The sequence below is a fragment of the Camelina sativa genome, chromosome 6 (assembly GCF_000633955.1).
Source record: "Camelina sativa cultivar DH55 chromosome 6, Cs, whole genome shotgun sequence".
Classification (NCBI taxonomy): Eukaryota; Viridiplantae; Streptophyta; class Magnoliopsida; order Brassicales; family Brassicaceae; genus Camelina; species Camelina sativa.
In genome coordinates, this window is record NC_025690.1 from 5,094,117 (window position 1) to 5,111,820 (window position 17,704).

Consider the following 17,704-nt stretch of genomic DNA (forward strand, 5'->3'; position numbering starts at 1 on the left):
ATCGGTCGATGAAAAGGCGTTGCATCGGTCGATGAAAAGGCGTTGCATCGGTCGATGAAAAGGCGTTGCATCGGTCGATGAAAAGGCGTTGCATCGGTCGATGAAAAGGCGTTGCATCGGTCGATGAAAAGGCGTTGCATCGGTCGATGAAAAGGCGTTGCATCGGTCGATGAAAAGGCGTTGCATCGGTCGATGAAAAGGCGTTGCATCGGTCGATGAAAAGGCGTTGCATCGGTCGATGAAAAGGCGTTGCATCGGTCGATGAAAAGGCGTTGCATCGGTCGATGAAAAGGCGTTGCATCGGTCGATGAAAAGGCGTTGCATCGGTCGATGAAAAGGCGTTGCATCGGTCGATGCAAAGGCATTGCATCGATCTATGCAAGGAGTGCATCGATCGATGCAAGGGTTCAGAAACAATCGTGACGACGAGGAGTGTCATTCGCAGCATTGCTTGATTTTGTGCATTGCTTGTGTTTGTCTTTTCTCTTGTGTGTATAGCCGTGTAGATGGGAGGATTGCCTTACTGATATTTTCGATGATACTAACGCATCTCAATTGTTTTTTTGTGGTGCAGGTTTGTGACACGGAATCAAGGCAATGAGGAGGAGGATGATCTAGGGTCTCGAATGTGTTGATGGTTATTTTTTGTTTTGTTGTTGGAACCTTGCTCATATATATACTAGGTTGTTGGATAGAATGGTTAGTAATGTTTTTGTATTGATGATATGTTGGAGATAGTTATGTTGTTTGTATGTTTCCGCTGTGCATATTTGCAATGAAATCTCACATCTTCATGAAATCCCTAGCTGCATCGACCGATATATTCGCACGTCTCCAGTGAAATCCCTAGCTGCATCGATCGATGCACACCGTGCATCGACCAATGTAGTCGCGCGTCTCCAAGTCAAATCTCCTCTGACTGCTCTCTGGTCCGTGATGCCAAAACCGCCTTCTAAAGGCCACAAGCACAACGCCAAACACTCACAAAAAAGCACAAAAGAAATTAATAACCAAAATCACACAAAACATACATCTAATCACCTAGATAGACATGTTCACACACTCACCTCTTAAACAAGCGGATCTGACTCTGAATGACGAGAAATATATGACATCAAGCTTCCCACCACAACAAGTTTCCCACCGCGTCCTTAGCCACATATCTCCACTCTCACGGACAAAAATCACAAGAAATTGCTACAGAAAGCTCACAAAACATTTTCTCCAGGAATTCTCTTTGTCCTCTCTCTCGGGAACGATAACGGCTAAACAAACCGTAGCTGCGTTGAATTCTCCTTATATAAACGAGCCCTAGGTTTCCATCAACCATACCAAACTAAACTGGTAAAAAATAGAACTAACTCGAGTACAAACTGTACAATTGCACCGATTGATGTTCTGCCCTGGCGCTGACCGATGCACGAACCAAAAAATTTGGTTCGCGGGCGTTATAATTCTCCCCTACCAACATAGATTTATCCTCGAATCTCTAGCAACCATCAGCCAAGGACTCCCGTGCAACCGTATTTATGGCCTTCACTTCTTCCGACCGATCTACAAAGGTCACCTTTAGGCGATATAATCACGCTTTAGACATTATTTGTTCTCAATTTTTGGACATTCCTTACTCATAGTCGCAACCTTGAGTTTTTAGTACCTCTTCATCAGGCCTTAGCATGCATGCCATAATATTGGCTCATTATCAGGCCTAAGCCCGCATGCCATAATATATAAAAGGGAGGTCTAATATTCGTCTCTCGGGTTGCCACCCTACAACGCGCTCCCGGATCATTATCCAAAGTCGATATACCAATCATACACTCTAGCCACAAAGTCTCAAAATATGACGGTACTAAGAGAACTAAAGCTCTCCAAAGAGTCGTCCAGGACCAACTGTCCTTAGAGCAAACAATTCTGAACACATCTGAGTCATATCTCCTAACCAGATCTCCCTCATGTTGCTCGCATAACATCAAAATGTCATATCAACCAAAATATCCCTTCATTAGAATACCTCATGACCACAAAATGGTCATCAAAATACCACAAGGGCCGCCACTAAGGCCAACAAATGTCTTAAACAAGACAGCTACAACCTCAAACAAATGTCTAAACAGACCGCCACCAAGGCCAAATAAATTTCCTAAACAAGAATGCCACCAAGGCCAAACAAATTTCCTAAACAGGACTGCCACGAAGGCCAAATACTTGTCCAAACAAGGATCGTCACCAAGCCCAGACATCCTGATGGACCGTTTCTAAGACCACACATCCCGAAAGACCGTGACGAAGACCACACATCCCGAAGGACCGCCTAAACAGGCAACATTGGCTAAAAGTCCCAGCACATAGACCACACTCCAAAACTCACAAGAACTCATTGGGGAATTTTATCCTTATCTCCTTTTCTCTGGAAACAACAAAAGTGACTGACCAAAGCCCTAAATCGACTTCCAACCTTAAATATCATGGTTTAGGATTTTTCCTAAACCAAACCGCTCTAATTCAACGATTGAAAACAAACTGACTGAACTAGAAATTTATGGTGTCAACTGACACCCAACTTGGTGTCGATGGACACCCATCCCAAAACCATGAATTGGTTCGCGGATGTTACACCCTTTCATCCTTGTAACATCAATCAACCTCCAAAATTGATAAACATGTCCATTAACACCCAACATAAGCAAAATGTATTGGAAATTTTGGAGAAAACCTCCCGTATACCTACGGAAATCCTTAGAGAAACATCATGGCTTGATTCAAATACCCTCAAATCAAGAAAACAATTTAAAAAAAAAAGATTATTGCTCTAAAATCTAAGAATGTTTATTTTAATAGTTCCAATAAATGATTTACTTTCACTTTTACATTTCTACTCTTTTCATACTTATCCAAAATATTTCTTAATTAATTGATAATTATTACATTAATTTTCCATTAATTCAACGGTTTAGTCTCAAATACTTGTAATGTCTGGTTTGAATTCTTTTTGCGCTTGAATGGGCTGATTTGAGAAATGGACATCCGAGTCTGAGATTTTTTTTCTTGGTCCAATTCAGATCGCGGGGAAGTCTCGAGCTCTTGTTTTCCTCCAAGTTGAATCACCTGATTTTTGAGTGGCATAAACGACATGTGATCCCCATTTACCTGAATTGGATAACACTTGAGAGTGTTTGGATCTCCATTTCCAGATCCAACATTAACACACTTCACAGTAATTTTAAATGGCGTCCGACGAGACGTTAAATGCGGAGCTGATTTTACATCAGTTATTTTTTAAAATTTTGGTGGTGGGTTTGCAGTGTTGACACTAACCACAAAAGACATATTGACGTATGAATTATGAAAGGAAAGGTAGGTGAAACAATTTATAGAAAAATATATTTACTTTTTAGAAACAATTTTAAAACAATGTTTTGTTTCAGTCAAAGACCCCTATTCCAATATGTATTTTTATTAATTTTATCAAACAATAATTAATAATTACTATGTCCTAATATTTTTTAGGTTTGAACAAATCATAAATTACTCATAATTATCAATGATATCATAAATGTTGGGGTTGATTATATGAAGACACAACTTTTATAAAACTTTATTCATTTTGGCACACTTCTTGACCATAGCACATTTTTTACCTCTATTTCCACTGTTCACTTATTTTTTAACTCTTTTTGCCACCAATAACATACTTAATAGTCTCATCTCCTCCTCCCCACGTTTCAGGTTACTCAATTCTCTTTTTTTTTTTTTTTAGTTTAATTTTTTACATCTCTCTCTCCTTTTTTTCTAACTCTTTTTATTTTTCTCTCTTTTGATATTTGTAATCACTTTATTTATTTATTCATACATATATTGTCAACTTTTTATATATAATGCATTATAATTATTCTACAGTTTAAAATCCATTTTACTATATTTAAGATGAATAATTATACCACAAAATTCTATTTATCATTGCATATTTGTTCACTACTACGTAGATATTCAAACTGGGTAGATGGATACTTCTTGATGATCATTTTAAAAAATGAATGTCTAATTAATCAAACATCATGTAGTCTATATTCTAATGCTGCATGAGATCTCATCCAAGTTTTTATTGTGTGTCTAATGTAACATCTTAGAAATACTCATTCATGTGGTCAATTATCTAAATAGTTGAATCTATGTGGTCAACTGCCTTAAGCGGATAAATCCACTTGTTCATATAACTAGCATGACATTAATATCTACTAGCTAGTCTGTTCATTCATACTACCATGCATACATAACCAATCCACGTTTATTCATAAAACCATAAACACATAACAAAACTACTCGTTCATATCTATCAAAAACTAGGTTTAAATAATTTTTCGCTATTATGTGGATGTTTAACATGCATAGATGAATACTTACTTTTGGATGATCATAGAAAAATATATGAATACGGGCCTATTCGTTTGTCTGTCGCCAACGACAAAAACCAGCGTCAGAAACTTGTTCGTTTGTCTGTCGCTAGTTCAGCGAATTTCGTCAGCGATAAACAACCGTAATTTTCAGTCGTTAAAATTTTCAGCGATCATCAGCGATTCGTCACTGAAACTAGTCGCTTGATCCAACGATAGGCAAACGAACAACATAGCGACCAAAAATATAAAAATAAAAATAAAAATTGATAAATTAAATATAATCAAAATTAAAGTTAATTAAATAAAAATATAACTACATATAGTTATTAAAATAAAACTAAATTTTACTAAATAAAATAACAAATTAATTTGCATATATTTAAATAATTCTAAAAAATCATTTATAAACAAATTAAATTTAACAATATTAAATGAATAAATTAAAAAAATCAGATTAATTATTTAAAAATATGTAAATATGTTTTTAATTTATTTTCATTCATATATGTAATTTATTTTCAAAAATAAAAATATAAATTATCAAAAATTAAGTTTTATTAATTTTAAAAATATATTTATTGTAATTAGTCGCAGTGACAGACAAACGAACAACTCAGCGACAGTCGCTAGCGACAAACAAACGAACAACATATACTATCGCTAGTCGCTGGTCACTGTCACTGGATCTAGCGACAGGCAACATGGCCTACCTAGTTAATCAAAACTTGTGGATATAATAGTCATAATTTACTATCAAACAATTTTAATCCTTAATGTTCATTAAATGAAGTCCACATGGACGATGAGTTATACACGTCCACTAAAAACTATTTCTGGTTTGGTGAAGAATTCATGGTTAATTATCAAACATTTTTAACCTCATCATAGCCAATAAAAACCAAAGCATGAAACCGTTCATTATATCATAATCTTAAACTTCTAAGCCCTAAGCATTACACTTAAACCTTAAATCCTAAACTATAATTTGAAGATCTTTTACTAGAACACATGAAATAACCTCAAACTTTTAGATGACAAAGTAGACCATAGTCCCTAAAACTGTAAACCTTGAACTCTAAATTAGCCAAATTTTTACGTCTTGTATCACATTTTTTATAAATCTTCAAATTCATTGATATTGTTCTTAACTGTTAAAGAAAGATTTGGAGATTGAATCGTTGGTTTTTGTGCTAGAAACACTTGGAATATGGCACCTCAATCTTTTGAGCTTAAGAGAAAGATTTTATTCAAGAAACTCTCTAAGCAAGTGTTAACTAGAAATGTCCACCTAAACCTGTCCACATGTTCATGATTTGTATGATATCATTTCATGGATGACATTATATATATTGAACATAAAACTAAATAACCATAAACATATAAGCATATGAATTTGATTTTATGGATGATAAATATTTAAAAATGCAAAGTTAAAAAGATATAAATGTGGCTAAGAAATCTATATTATTAAATCAGATCCACCACTCAAGTTTTATTAAAACATATATCAAAGAAATGAGGTAAGATAAATAATATCAAACCCTCTAAATTACCGAAAAGAGTCATGTTCTTCTTCTTGTCTCCACAGTATCAAACCCTCTAAATTACCAAGAGAGTTTCTTTTTTTGTTTTCAAACGCTATATTCCAACCCGTACTTATCCCATTCTCAGCATTCCTACCCAAACTTTCCAACTCTTCATAAAACAACACAAACTTTATATATTCTTACATAACAACATGTATTTTTTGAAACATTAATAATCATACACCTCTACTGGAAACAAAGATTTACGATTAATAAACCCGATTAAACCATATAATTGTGTTTACTGTTCCACGTTTGACTTCATCGTGGTTTGACTCGATAAAAGCTAGCAATAAAACGTCATTTAGAGACTCTAAACATAAAAAAAAAACGATTTGGGGATTTAGGGTTCTCCCAGAATCGACATCTCAAATTCTGAAATCATGAGCTACTCTTCAGTGTTATGCGGTTCAGCTAATCGAGAAGCTCCTTCTGGTATTGCTTGAATTTCTTTAAAGAGATGTTGAGGGAAGCTGAGCATTCTTCCTTGTTGCATGAAAGAGTGTTATGTTTTTTCAAACATCTCTATCGTGTTGCCAAATAATTTGTGCTATCACCATGTGGTGTTATGTTTTTTGGTGTTTGGATTATGTGATTTTGTTTTGTACGTATGTAATCAACTTGAGTAGTTTATAAGAGAGAAGTGTGTGTTAATTGGCATAAAACTGTGAACATAAATCTAAAACTGTAATTAACCATAAAACTGCAAAATAACATCCATCCAACTAAACGTAAATCCAAAACTGCAACATAAATCTGAAACTGTTATCAATTGAAAAAAAAAAACCTGCAACAAAATCCCCAAAGCCAAACAAAAACCTGCAACAACTCCAAAAAAAAAACAAAAAAGTGCAACACAACGCCCAAAACCAAACAAAAACCTGCAACAACTTCCAAAACCAAACAGAAACATGCAACACAACCCCTAAAACCAAACAAAAACCTGCAACACGACCCCCAAAACCAAACAAAAAACCTGCAACACAACTCCAAAACCAAACAAAAACCTGAAACTACATCTCATAACCATTTATTCTTAATTCCTAAATCTGCCCCATGACAGCCTAGATAATGCTTCCTTGTGTTAGTGTTTCTGGTCCTTGTGAGAGTGTGACTGTCTTTGGTGCTTGAAATGTAGAAGGACCAGCCTCATCAAGTTTTTTACTCTTCTTACTCTTCTTATTTATCTTACTCTTGGTACTTGTCTGACTCTTCTTACTTGTCACACTGTTCTTACTTGTCACACGGTTCTTACTTGTCACACTCTTCTTACTCTTTTTTTCTTTGAAATTTAACACATCCAGCTGAATTGTGTCCAGCTTCACCACACTTACTACAATGCATGATTCTTCCTTGCCTTCCCAGTTTAACTATCCCATCTTCTTTTCCATCCCTGTTTCCGTTCTGCTTTTTTGGTTCCTTCTTCTTCTTCTTTTTGGGTGACTCATTCTTCCCTTTAATCCTATCATAATTATTTTTCTGTCCCTTCTTTCTCCCAGGAAGATTTGGATATGGAGTTTTGGTTATCAAAATGTAGTTGTTTGGATATGGAGGTTTTGTTATTTTCAGATTTCTCTTTGTAATCCTTCTCATTGCTTGCCTTCTTATAGTTTCCAACATTGGAACTAATGCATTTGCTCTTGCCTTAACAATTGTGGAGTTAAAAGACTATGTTGCATTGTTGTCGACATCCTCACAACTACTACCAGTCCTATAATAATCTCTTGACCAACTCTTTGGATCCTCCTTCATCACATCATCATCCAACGACAAATCATAAACTCTAAGCTTGTTCACTTGAAACTGTGCATGGCTGTAACTCCAAGCTAAGTGCCACACACGTTCTTTAAGCAAGTCCTTATTACCATACCTAGTCTTCAAGTTATCCACCATATGTTTCACACACATTCTGTGCTCAGCATTTGGCAACTCACTCTTAACAGAACTTATGATTCCCTACATAATTACAGAAAATAAACATAAGCAAACAACAATGATACAAGACAGCTTAAACAATTAAACTAAAAAAAACACTTACTTTAGAACGATCTAATATGATGACATAATCCTTCCCATCCTTTAGATCCAAATCAGCCTTGAGTAGTTTCAGAAACCACATCCATTTATCAGCATTTTCAGTTTGTACAGCTGCCCATGCAATTGGATATATCTGATTGTTAGCATCATGAGCAATAGCAGTTAATAGGCAACCTTTCACGGCTTGTTTCAAGAAAGTTCCATCAATCCCAATGATAGGCCGACAATAGTAGAAACCTTTTTTCATTTCTCCAAGACACACATAAAAACGGTTAAAAACATCTTTAATGACTTCACCATCAGCATTAGGGATTGTATCAACTATGGCAGTGGATCCTGGATTTGAATCTATGATCTCAGCCGCATATCCTCTAAGGTGAGCATATTCTTCTTGCAGCCACTTTAGAGCTAAAAGTCTTCCTCTCTACACTTGTCCTATATAACTCAGTATGTTCCATTGCTCCTTAATGTGCCTTTGAATATCAAGAGGCATGTACTTAGGTTGCATCCTCAGTTTATCCATGAAAAGCTTTCCAATCATAGGACTCTTCAAAACCCACAATTGTCGAGTCTTATCAAATGTGCAGTAGACTTTCCACTCACACTCCTTATCTTGAGCACAACTAAACCTGATTTTGTCCTTCCCCCATCTTTCTTGTTTAATGTTTTCTCTCGACCTCAAAGCATGATCTAACATAGCCTCTTTGAACTCAAATCCAGTAAATAATGTTCTTCCAATAGCTAACTTATCATTAGTTTCCATCCTAATTTTCCTATCTCTAATAATTACAAGATCTTCCTCTTCATCTGAACTCTCAGGGATGGTATTCCGATTAATCCTAAATTCATCAAACCAATTTGCTACAGATTCCTTTATTTCAAAATCAAACCTTTCAACTATGTCTTCTTCATCTTCATCCTTTGTTTTCTTCTTCTTCTTCGCCTTCTTCTCCCTTTTTTCCTCGTTGTCTTCTTCATCTTTAGACTCGTCTCTCTTTCGTTTTACCTTTCTTTGCTTTACCACATCCATGGCTTCACCATCTTTGTCGTCATCTCCCGCCTCATCGCTGTCATTATCTTTGTCGTCTCTAGACTCAACACTACCATTCATGGCTTCACCATCTCCGCTCTCGACGTCATTATCCTCATTGTCTCCATCATCCCGGCTCATATCTCCATCACATTCATTCTCTTCGACAGAGACTTCTTCGAGACCATCATGATTATCACTTACATTGTAATCAAGATCATCTGGATCACTCTCATATACAATCAATGTTGTCATCGACATCTCTATTCTTCAAAATTCGTAGAACCCTAATTTTTACTCTCATACACAATTAAAGTTGTCATCGTCATCTTTGTTTGTGTTAACTAAATGACGTCGTGTAGCTAGCTTTAATCGAATCAAGCCGCGGTGAAGTCAAACGTGGAACAATAAACGCGATTTAGTAGTTTAATCAGGTTTACTAATCGTAAATCTTTGTCTTGATTGGAGATGTATGATTATTACTAATTTTAAAAGTACATGTCGTTATGTAAATAATATATAAAGTTTGTGTTGTTTTATGCAGAGTTGGAAAGTTTGGGTTGGAATGCTGAGAACGGGATAAGTACAGGTTGGAATATAGTGACGACCCAATTAAAAAAGAAAATCAATAAAATCAATAAAATTAGAGAGAGAGATTTCTTGTTTGATGGCATTGTTGTTAATAAAGTTATAGTTAGAGAATATCATAGTTAATAAACATATAAAAAGTATCTAAATAGTAGAAAGTGTGTTAAATGATAAATATATAGTTTTTAATAAAAGTGTGCTAGACCGGCGATATTCCTTGATTATATGCCTACAAACAAAACAGTAAACGCGGTATTGTCATCTCGAACCCACTCCAATCATCGAAAACATATTCATTTACTCAGGGCGGATGCTACTAAATTAGGCACTCTCTTATGAGTGTCCAGAAAAAAGAGATTTCCCAAAAAAATCACTTAAAACATCTACTTAACAAACCAAAAATGACAAGGCATTCAATAATCTACATAAATTCATGGCTCTATTGATGGATTTCTCAAGAGGATAGCTTACATGGTTTCAGTGATGAAGGCGTACACTTGTTTCCAAAAGACGTGTCCCATTATGCGAAGAAAGAAATCATCTTCTACAACCTTGTCCATTTGCTACATTTACATTGTGTCTCTATTTAAGAAATGTGAACGCCTACTCCATCTTGCAAATTCATACACGATATAGTATCGGGTTGGACCCACTCTCTCAGGCGTCTTTCTTTTATTGGTCTTCCGTTCGGTCATATTTCTATCTATGAGCGAGACAAGCGTTCATCATCAGAAAGATGCTATGACGTCATCCCTATGTCACAAGTAATGGATTAAACAAGATAAAAACATAGTGGATGAGTTTCTCATCTATTTTATTATGTTGCTTCTTTTTTTTGTAAGATACATTATCGTTTGAAATGTGTCATATATCATTTTCATTACTTTGTCTTTGTTTCTGTATTTTATGTATCATATTGTTTGGTTATTTTTTCGTTAATGTTTTCATGTTATTCTGTGTTTCTTAATCCGGTCGAAATATCGAATTTGAAGATTAAAAAAATAATTATAGGGGTGTTTTTTCCTTTATATATGAGAGTTACTCTTGTACATAGTGGTTGTGTTTCTCGGCGTGGCAGAGCTAGCTCACCGTTTTTTTTGCAATGAGAGTTGGTTCTTATTAGATATTTGCCTTTGATCTCAAATGGGCATGCATCCGCCATACTCAATATAAAAGGTGAAATTAAAGTTTCAATACAACATCCACTCTTCACCTTTGTAATCGGCCAATCCACTCTTCTCAAACAAGTTTCATTGCGAATGATCAGTCAAGGGAAAGCCTATTTCCTTAATCGTTTACTTAAAAGTATAGTTCATTTCATCTCTGTTTAGTGCACTGTTTTGTCTATAAACATACATAACCTTCTATTTCTAATTTGGATATTATGTTAAGATAGATTAATTTAAAATAATGATTAACTGAACTTAATCATTCAATATCTAGATCTTAGACTAATGTCATGTCTTTGTCAAAAAAAAAAAAAAAAGACTAATGTCATGACTTTGTCCAAAAAAAAAAGACTAATGTCAAATTAAATTTTTAAAAGGTATTCCTATACATTTTTAAATCAGACTTATTTGAGGTTTTTTTTTTACCTCAAAAGTAAATTTTATTAATTTAGCAAATGTCTTTACATAAAGCTTCCAATAACCAAATTGGCTTTACTATCGAATTAACATAATACACTTTATCAATACATCCATGCTTAGCTAATGCATTTGCTACACTATTACATTCTCGTTTTGCAAATTGAAAAGCAGTTTGTCGTAATCGTAAAGACCACACAGTAATATCTTTCAAAAGATTTTGTATTGAAGCATTGGACTTTTGATCATTTACAAGATTTATTAACACTGCACAATCTCCTTCAAAGACTATTGATTGATAACCTCTGATCCAAGCTTGTTGTAGGGATATAAGTAAGCTTTTTGTCTTTGCTTCTAGAGCTGATCCTACATAAGATAGTCTTGATGCACCCCAAACCAACGGTTCTCCTTGATGATTCCTGAATATCCAACTGCATGTTCCTTGTTTTGTCGCATCATTGTATCCTGCGTCAAAGTTGCATTTAATAAACGGCTGTATCGGTGGTGTCCATGTGTTTGCAGTTGTGATATTGTTATGTTGTGGCTCTTTCGGTTGTACAGTTTTAATCCATTCATTTGTTTCTGATTTTGCCATTAGAACTGTCTTGCTTGCACTTTCGCGGTAGTTATTGAAAAAGACATTGTTTCTTGCCTTCCAAATGCGCCATAAAAGTGAAAAAGGTAGTAGAGAATCAAAATTATTTGTTGTTTGAGATGATAGAGTTATGATTCCAGAGATGATCTCCTCTATAGTAGCTGGTAATTGATTGATATTTAGTAGAGATGTGTTGGACAAACGCCATGCCATAATAGCAAAAGTACATGAGAATAACGCATGGTAATCTATTTCATCTGTTTGGTTGCATCTTGGGCATATAGGACTGATATTCATACGCTTTGTGCGTAAGCGTGTAGTTACAGGCAAAGTTCTCGTAACAATGCGCCAGAGGAAATGTTTGATCTTTGGTAAAATATTCAACTTCCAGATTTTGTTTTTAAGCTCCATCGATCCATGAGGTCGTAGTATTATTTCACCAGGATCAAACGGATAATGTGTGAGAAACTAGTAGCCTGTTTTAACAGTGTATTCACCTGATTGAGAATAATTCCAAATAAGTTCATCTTTGTTTTTAATTTGAGATAAATGTATGTTTTGGACTGTGGCATGCTCTGTTTCCGGGATGAAAGAGGATAGTTTTTGATGATCCCACATTCGAATGTGACCAGTTGCGGAAATGAGATTTTCTAGGGGTAATGAGGTGTGAGGAGTTAAAGTTTGAATTGGTCTAGGAGGATCAGAAGCAATAACATTGTCTATACCAAGTCGTATATTAGCTCCATCCCCCACAATATAGCGAGTGCCTTTTTTAAGAAGATCTAACCCAATTAATATTGATGACCATCCATATGACTGGTTTTTCCTAGCACGAGCATCCAAGATAGAGTCATCTTTTTAATATCTGTTTTTCATTACGCGAGCAAAGAGAGAGTTGGGATATTGGATTAATCTCCATGCTTGTTTAGCTAGTAGGGCATCATTGAATTTTGCTAGATCTTTGAAACCCAAGCCTCCTTCCCTTTTTGAAGTTTGTAGTTTCTTTCAAGCTATCCATGGGATGCCTCTTTGGTTTGATGATTTTTCCCACCAAAAGTTCATTAAAAGTGATTCAATCTCTGAAGTGATTCCTAATGGTAATTTAAAGCATGACATAGCATAAACAAGCATGGATAAAGCAACTGATTTTAGCATGATCTCTTTTCCTGCTGGTGATAATTTACTTGCATTCCATCCACAAGTTCGTTTTTTAACTCTATCAACAATATGCAAACATCTCCCTTTTCTTTCAACCAAACTGTTCCGGTAAACCGAGATACTTACCTCCTCCTCCATGATTTGGGATATCTAGGGTTGCCATTAACCGAGTTTGGGTTGTCCCATAAACTCTGCTTCCAAATGTTATCATTGATTTTGAAGTATTTATTTTCTGACCAGAATAGAGCTCGTAGATATCAATACATCTTTTAGAGCTTGACAAATTTTCCTATTAGCTTTGCAGAAAAAAAGGCAGTGATCTGCAAATTGTAAATGTGTGATGCTTGGAGCTCCATTACCAATTTGTTTTCCTTGAATATCACCTTCTTGTTCCCTTGATGTGTTTAGATGACTTAGAATGTCTGAACAAAGAATAAATAGATAGGGAGATAACGGATCTCCCTGTCTAATGCCCCGCGTTGGTTTAATATGCCCGTATGGTGATCCGTTAATAAGAAACGAATAGTTAACAGAGGTTACGACTGCCATAATCCAACCTATCCACCGATCACAGAAGCCAAATATCTTCAAAGTTGTTTCGATGAAATTCCATTTTATTCGGTCATATGCTTTTGTGACATATGTTTTCACCGCCATGTAGGTTTGAGATACTCGTTTATGGACTTTCAATGAATGCATTATCTCATGTGCTATCATAACATTGTCTTGGATAATTCGGCCAGGGATAAAACCTGCCTGTGAGTCTGAAACAATATCATTCAGGTGTGGTTTTAGTCGTTGGGCTAAACATTTAGACACTATCTTGTAGAGAACATTGCATAATGTTATAGGTCGATAGTCTGTAAGAATTTGTGGATTTTCAATCTTTGGAATCATACATATGTTGGTATGATTTATGCTAGGCAAGAATGAGGTTTCAAAGAAATTTCTAACTTCTTGAATGACTTGAGGATCAATTGTTGTCCAACAAATCTTGTAGAATCTTCCTGTTAATCCATCTGGACCTGGAGCTTTGTCATCACCAATCGAACAGACAACTTGCTATATTTCCTCATTTGTAAACGCTTTAGTTAAAGTATCATTTGCGTCATCCGATACTCTTGGAGCAAAATCCGCGAACACTGTAGGTGAAACATGGTGACCTAAAGTTGTGTAAATGTTTGTGAAAAAAGATTCAGCATGGTCTCCTATTTCTTTATCTCCTTGATGAATAAGCCCTTGGTCATCATTGATTGAGCTGATCCAATTCTTAGCAAATCTTGTCTTGGCACAAGCATGGAAAAAATTGGTGTTGCGATCTCCGGAAGTCATCCACTGATTTCTGCTTAGTTGCTTCCAATGTGTTTCCTCATCGATATAGGCTTTAGTAAGACCATCTTGGAGGTCATGAATTGTTTGTCGTCACTAGTTTACTACTCTAGTTGTTCAGATATTAAAACAAAAGATCAGGTACAGAGCGTTTAGACTCTCCATTGCATAGTTTAGTTTTGCTTGAAAAGACACAATTCTTTTCTCTGAGTTTAACCGATTTGTTCGTTTTAAACTTGCCATCGCCTGCCTGCAATTTGTTATGCGTTGGTTGATTGGTAGATCCATAGAATCTGAGTCAGAATGCCATCCATTCTTAAGCGTTTCTTGAAAGTTTGGAAAGTCAACCAATCGTTTATCAAACTGGAATGACCATCGTTCGGGAAACTTGCAGCACCAATAGAATTAAACATGGCTCTATCAAGGCAGCATTGGATGGTGTGAGAGTGTCGTTCTCCAACCCATGAGAATGGATTACCTTTAGAACGTATATCTTGTAGGTCACATATAGAGATCATGTGTCGAAAGTTCCGGAATGTCCATTCATCACGCAGTGGACCACCTAGTTTTTCTCTGTTGAAAGTTATCTCATTAAAGTCATCAGTATCCATGGCATATTTCATGTATGTGACAGTTGTTCTAAATGATCCCATAGTTCATGTATTTCACTAGAATTGGGATGGCCATACACACAACACAAATAAAATACTCTCTCCGTTTCAAAATATAGGATGTTTTAGTGAAAACATGCATATTAAGAAATAGTTACTTTTAAAAAGTTTAACCAATCATAAATAAGTCTGCAGAATATAAAATATAAATTTAATCTAAAAGTTGCATAGATAGTTGGAAACATCCTATATTATGAAACAAAAATACTTCTCTAAACTTCCTATATTATGAAACGGAGGGAGTATAGTTGTATTAAAGTTAGCTGAAACATCAATGAGTCTCTCATCCTTAAAAATCAAGGAGAGAGATACATTGTCATTCCAAAACAAGGCTAAGCCACCATTCCTACCTTGAGGGGGCTGGATAATAACGTTAGCAAATCCTAAGTCACACTTAGGTTTAGTTATTACATCAGATTGATTGAGAGTTTCAGATAGGAATAGAATATCACACTTAGTACTAAAATAGAGTTTTTTAAAACGAGAAGTAGTTAGCTGCGGTCCAATCCCTTGACAATTCCATGAGAGGATCTTCATATTGGATCTATTGGGGGTACCGGACCCCCTGCGCCTCCATCGAATCCTTTGTGAACAGAACACGAACCTACCAAAGTTGTTCGCTGATTCTTATTGCGAAGCTGATTCAGGACCATCAACTCCTCCGCTGCTTCTGCATTGTTGAAAGAAATCTCGAACTCCACTCTCTTTCGCTTCATAATTCCAAAGTCTCCATTTGCACTGTGCGCATGCTCATGTTGTTTGATCCTTGTCTGATAATAAGCATCAATGGTTTTTCCTGCTCTTTTGGCCTTTAAGTAACAAATACGTTCAGCCGTCAGGTCTCTGTCTTGCATCATACTAGCAAGGCTTTGGCTCTCCACCGAATGTGGTACATACTGTTGGACCATGGTTTTTGGCATTGATGGCAATTTTAAGCCCGGGATGAGACTTGCCGGATCAATTGATGGAAGAGTGTTTGCCTCGGACATATCTTTATCACCATCATTGTGATCATCACCATCACTGTCATTGTCAGAGTTCTCTGGACCAGCATCCTCAAACCCAATTTGACATTCCTTGACATCGTGTTTAAGAGAGCCACATTTGGTACAAAAGTTTCGGAGTCTTTCATATTGGAACTTAACAATGGTGTTTTCTTCAGCAATAAAACATATGTTCTTTTGGAAACGTAAAGGATCATCTACATTCCAGTCAATCCTAACTCTTACTGCCCCAGTTTGGTTTTCATTCTCATTATAGTCTACCTCAGACACATAACCTAATTTGTTCCCTACCCATCTAGCCATAACATTGGTTAAGAAAAGGGTTGGAATACCTTGGATTTGTACCCAAAAAGGGATGATCCTCATGTTGGTCTCACTGATATTCGGATACCACCGATGCATAGTGACCATCCAATCATTGAAGGATCACAGTCCCCTGCGCATAACGAGATTCAGAGAGTCTTCAGATTGGAAACGAAATTGAACTCGACCGCCCTCAAGTATCCGTCCGACGCATTCCTCAGCAAAGCCTCAAACTCTTGGCATCTGTCTGATTAGAGCACGAAGATTCTGTTTTCTTGGATTGACCGGAGTCACAACCAGAGTGTGACGATTAACAGCAATTGCGCGGGTGAGGAATTCTGGTGGTAAGGAGATTGGAGCATCGTCAATGCCCAAATCCAAATCTTGAACGGATTTACGAAGATAATCGCTCATTGTTTTTGGAAAGTGGGTGATAGCAAAAGGGTAATTGGAAAGTCGTTGAAAAAAAACGAGGGAAGAGCAGAGATTTATAGATGATCCATGGCGGTTTCTGTTGACGGTTACCACCCGTGAAAAGGGCATACAAATAACTGTCGGAAGAAACTGACAGAAAGAAACCGCCGATATGGATCCCCAAATCAAGACGAAGGGAAATATCGGTCGGAAAATTACTCCTAATAGGAGACAAGATCGGAAAGGAACAAATGGTAGACGGTTGGGTACAATCGCCCAAAAAATCGCCTCTCATCGAATTCTTAAAACGCAGTAAAATCAGTTTATTTTTTTTGTTTCTCCAAACAATTTAATAGTCACATTTTTAAGAAACATGGAACATAATTTTTCAGAAAGAATTTTTGCAAATATTTCTTGTGTATTGTTTTGGTTGCACTATAAAAGTAAGGAATAATAATTTAAATAATCAATTCTAATTTCGTGAAATAGATGGAATTTTTTTTTTGTAGCACTTTCATTTTACATATGTTTCGTTTCTTTTATTTTTCAAAAGTAATATATTTTATATTTTGATGGCAAAACTTTATAAAGCATTTGGTGTATTTTTTTTTTTTTCATTAGTGAAAAGTTTGTAAAGTGAATTATTTATGAAAGGCATAAATTTTCGTAGGTAGGAATTCATCCGAATCTTGGTTTCTCGGTAAAGATTATTACTACTATACTACTTTTGAAAACGTGTGGTACAAATAATTCAATGTTTTAATTCAATTATTGCTGCCATATCTTACTTTGTGTGTCCCATCTGATGTTATTTACTACGTACCCAGTGCGGTTAAATAATAAATGGACGTGTCTACCCGTACGGATGTGGCTGTGGTTAAATTAACTACGAACGCTGAATTTCCCACCAAAAAAAAGAACTACGAACGCTGAATATATTTACACAACGTGACAAGGGAATAAGTGAAACAATTAATAAACATAAGTGAAACAATCAATATACACG